Source organism: Coenobita brevimanus, chromosome 106 (genome assembly GCF_032717465.1).
Source record: "Coenobita brevimanus isolate Jiangsu-jjx chromosome 106, ASM3271746v2, whole genome shotgun sequence".
Taxonomy (NCBI): Eukaryota; Metazoa; Arthropoda; class Malacostraca; order Decapoda; family Coenobitidae; genus Coenobita; species Coenobita brevimanus.
In genome coordinates, this window is record NC_137059.1 from 4060001 (window position 1) to 4065075 (window position 5075).

The following is a 5075-nucleotide window of genomic DNA, read 5'->3' on the forward strand; positions in this document are numbered from 1 at the left end:
TCTCTCTCTCTCTCTCTCTCTCTCTCTCTCTCTCTCTCTCTCTCTCTCCACTGTTGTCTCTCATCATCATCATCATCCAGAAAGCAAGAAAGAGTATACATTTATTATCATCATTATCATCATCATTATCATCATCACCATCATTATCATCATCATCATTATTATCATCGTCGTTGTCATAATCCTGTAGCTTTTTCCGACGTAAGGATGGCATCAGGTAGTAGTAGTAGTAGTAGTAGTACTAATAATAATAATAATAATAATAATAATAATAATAATAATGATAATAAAAATAATACAAAAACACTCCAACCCAGAAAAATATATCTATTGCCAGACGCCATGATCCCGTAAGGGGTGGCCATTTGACTTTGTGTTATTTGTTTTATAGGGAGGGGCACTAACCCTCCACCAACCCACTTGCTGACACGTTGGGAGCACGTATGGTTTGGTTATATGGTTACCACCCAGCGTTGTAAATGGTTTCTTGGCTTACAGGAAACCATTTGGCTTGTCACTCAATGTAAAGCCACCTGTAAAGGACAGAAAAGCAATAAAGTGACAGGAAAGATGGGAGAAAAAAGAGAGGAAGGCAGGCACAGAAAAAGAATGATAAAGGCTAAGGAAGAAGAAGGCAGCACTACATCAAGTGAGTGGATGATGGTCGGTCCCAGAAAAACGAAAGGAAAAATACGTAGACAATACCCATTCTTTTTTGGATGCACAAAAAACGAACAAACAAACAAGGAGGGAGAATGTGTGTGTGTGTGTGTGTGTGTGTGTGTGTGTGTGTGTGTGTGTGTGTGTGTGTGTGTGTGTGTGTGTGTGTGTAAGAAATTTAATGAGAGAGTGGGAGAGACAGTGAGTGAGCGAGAGTACAAGAGAGAGAGAGAGAGAGAGAGAGAGAATGGCTGGAAGGAGAATGACATGGGAAGGGAGAAGAGAAAAATGGAGAGAGAGAGAGAGAGAGAGAGAGAGAGAGAGAGAGAGAGAGAGAATTGCTAACATTTTCTTTAAGCGTCCGATTCTGAGCATAGACTTTAACAATCGGTTCCCTGAGGCCCAGTATTTCTCCTACGTACTATACATCTTCTCATGTCACCACTTTGGCACTAGCACCCACCGTCCATATTGAATACATGCTAGGGCTGGTTTATACCGGACTGGTGTATTGGTATTAGCGGAGGTATTTTTATTACATGTCGGCGGGTCTTATGGTAGATCAGTAAAGTCTTCGTCAGGATAATTCAGATCCTTTAAACTGTTTTCTGTCCCAGCCGGGATTCGAACCAGCGTCCATTTAGACAGACCATCGTCTTTCTAAGGAGGAAGATTGAAGACAGACAGACGGACAGACAGACAGGCTGGCAGACAGACAAACAGATAGAGAGATACATAGATAGATGGAAGGATGGATGGATAGATAGATAGATAGACAGACAGATAGGTACATGGATGGATGGTTAGATAGATAGATAGATAGACAGATAGAAAGATAGATAAATAGACAGATAGATGGATAGATAGATAGATAGACAAATAGATAGGTAGATAAATGGACAGATAGATGAAGACAGACAAACTCAGAATGAAATAAACAGATCGATCAACAGAGACGGATAAAGATAGTCAAGTTGAGCGATAGAAAAATGGGTAGACAGACGAAGACACACAGACACAATAAAACACACAGACAGACAGACAGAGACAGAGTGGGTGAGGGCGCGGCGTTGCGTTCCCCTCCACACCATCCATCACTAAGATCCACGTTGCCTGTCCCCCCATATAAATACGAGGCAGGACCACCAGTCACCAGGACGTCCGGCGGTGAAGCTCTCTGATCCGCCCCTACGTGTATCCTTTTTTAATGCAGGGAAGAAGGAACCAAAGGCCAGGAGCCCGCAAACCGTTCCCCCCAAGAAAACAAAACAGAAGCAAAACAAAAGAGGGCCAAATTCAAGATCCGTCCATTTCGAGATGATGGATGGCAGCTGCTGACACGCTGGAAAAAATTCACAGATGGCGTAAATTTATTCTCAGATGGCGCAAATTTACTCTCAGGTGGCGTAAAATTTTCCACCTGTCGCTAGATTTACTCCCAGACGGTGCAAATTTACTCTCAGGTGGCGTAACTTTACTCAGATGGAGTAAATTTTTCACCCGTCACTAAATATACTCTCAGATGGCTTCAAATTAATCTTCCGTCAGTAAATTTGCTTTCAGATGGTGTTATTTCTTTTTTTTTAGTTATCATGCAAAAAGAAGGAAGTAAAAATAGACCAAAGCCATTTCCAGCAATGGATAAAAGCGATGTTTCCTGTTTTTTTTTTTTTTTTAGGTATTGATGTTGTTAGTTGTGCATTTACAACTTAGAGTAATGTATGGCATGATGTATGGATGTATGGATGTATATTCTTTGGCAATAATATCAAAATTACATTATTAGCACACAAACGTACCTGATCAGTGAGGCAAGTACGTGACTGGATTTGCTGTCAATGTTCATAATTTTTTTTTTTTTTTTTTTTGGAACACTAAAATTATAACGAAGGCACACGGTTTACGAATCACCGCTTTAGAGAGAATAAAACATAGGTGCTAGAGTTATCCCGGCCATGAGGGGGTCGGCAGTGTAATCTTATGTACTCTAGACGCGATACAAATTCCTCTCTGATCCCTGCTTAACTTTCATCTTTCATTGCAGAGTAAATTTTTAAGCAAAGTTTTTCTCGCTTGAGAGTGGAAGCCTGGCATGCCACTGACCCCGCACCATATTTATAACTTGTCTTTGTCTTAAGTTATGTGTAAGATTGTTTGTGTATCCCTCTGTCGTCACTCATCTGTACTCGTTTTACACTAACCTGGCCTAAAATTGCCGTCTCTCCATCGTGATTGCCGGGTTGTAGCAATAGATTAAAGTTAGAATATGATGCTAGCCACGAAGAAGTGCTATGAGAAGGATGCAGAGCCGTATCATTTCTTTCTTTGCCACTGAGCTACGTGAAATAAGCTGCAAAAGGACGAAAATCTGAGCCAAATTAAAATGAAAAGAGTATAGTTACCAAAAATAGAATGAATTTATATAAAAAACAAAACGATTTCCTACTAATTCAGGCTCTGTTATCTTGTTTTTGTTTTGTCTTGGAGAGAACACTCACAGGTTTCTGGCCTTTGGTTCCTTCTTCTCTGCATAAAATAATAATAATAATAATAATAATAGTATTAATAATAAACTGCTTTGGAGATGCCGTTTATTTGTCCTGAAGACGATTTTATTAAGCTGAGAATGAGTAAGAGGAGACACACACACACACACACACACACACACACACACACACACACACACACACACACACACACACACGACTTTTAGTAAGAGTAAACTGATGGGAAGACTATACTCCTTTTCCCTTAACCTGGTCTAGATTTTCGTCCTTCTGCAGCTTATTTCACGTAGCTCAGGGGCAGAAAAATACAATACCACAACGCTACGTCCTTTCCATAACACTTCTTCGTGACTAGCATCATAGTCTGGTGTTAATCTATTGTTACAAATCAGCATTCAAGGTGGGATGGCAATTTTAGGCCAAGTTAAAGCAAATGGAGTATAGTTTTTAATGCTCAACACTCTCAGGCTTCTATGACTTACACTCGACTAATAACCTTTGGAGTTAGCTGGAATGAAAAGCTAAATTAAGACAAAAAGCTAGAAGACGTGAAAAAGGAAAACATTAACTAGGACAGAAAGCTAGATATTTTATAATGAGTTAATGAAGACAGTAATTAACTCTCTCTAGCTCCTATGACTCCCTCTCAGCTGAATAAAATCGTCTGACAGCTCAAATAAAGGGCCTAGAGTTATCCCGGGCCTCAGAGGCTAAAGATGTTTAATAAATATAAACCTTGCATCTTTGACGTGCCTGAGCTGCTCTCCCTCTACGCTGCTTGCATCCCCCCCTCCCTCGCTGCCTTCCTCTCTTCCTCTTCCTCTTTTCTCTCCCTCTTCCTTCTTGATCATCATCTTCTCCTTCTCCTCTTCCTCCTCCTCCTTCTCCCCTTCCGTCTTCTTCTTCCTCCTAGTCCTCTTCATTTTAACCCTCTTTCTTTCACTTTGTACCTCGTTCCTCACTGTTACTCTCTGCGTCTTCCTCACTATCTCTCTCCTACCATTACTCCCTCTCTTCCTCCTTCTCATATCCTCTACCCTCTCCTTCCTCCTCCTCCTCCTCCTCCTCCTCCTCCTCCTCTTTCTTTTCCTCCACCTTCCTTCCCCTAACCCCATCCTACTCCCTTCCTCCTCCACCTCCTCCTCCGCCTCCTCTTCTTTCCTTCACTGACTCCTCATTTTCCTCCCCATCCTCTTCCTACCCTATACTCCCTCCTTCCTCATTTTTCCTCCCTGCACCTTTCCCTACCACCCCAACCACACCACCACCACACCACCACCATCGTCCACCTACACTCTCATGCTTAGCTGGCATTCCGCTGCTTTGCTAAACTCTTTTCACTTTAACTTGGCCTAAAATTATTCTCTCTTCATCTTAAGTGCTCAGTTCTAACAATGGATTAACACTAGAATATGGTGCTAGTCACGAAGAAGTGCTATAGAAAGGATGTAGAGCCCTAGTATTGTCTTTTTCTGCCACTGAGGTACGTGAAATGAGCCGGGAAAGTAAATCTAGGCCAAGTTAAAGTGAAGGGAGTATAACAAGCCTTCAATCAGTTTCCCCTCGTGTGATTACTTTTTCCAGGATACACAAGGAATAGGGAGTGTAGAATAGTCCCTTGTGTTGTTCATCTTGCAAAAAAAAATATAGTAAATTCCCTTGTAAGTCATATTTCTCTTTGCAGTATGAACAAGATGCAAAGGACGACTGTACCAAGTGTCCTTTGTTCATCCTGGGAAAGCAAATTTTGGTTCTGGGGGTATGGAGTGTAAATGTTTATATCTGGAGTTTGGGTGCTCCGATGATGATGATGATGATGGTGGTGGTGGTGGTGGTGATGATGGTGGTGGTGGTTGTTATGATGAGACTAATATTGATGCTGATATTGATTGGAGTGGTGAAGATGAT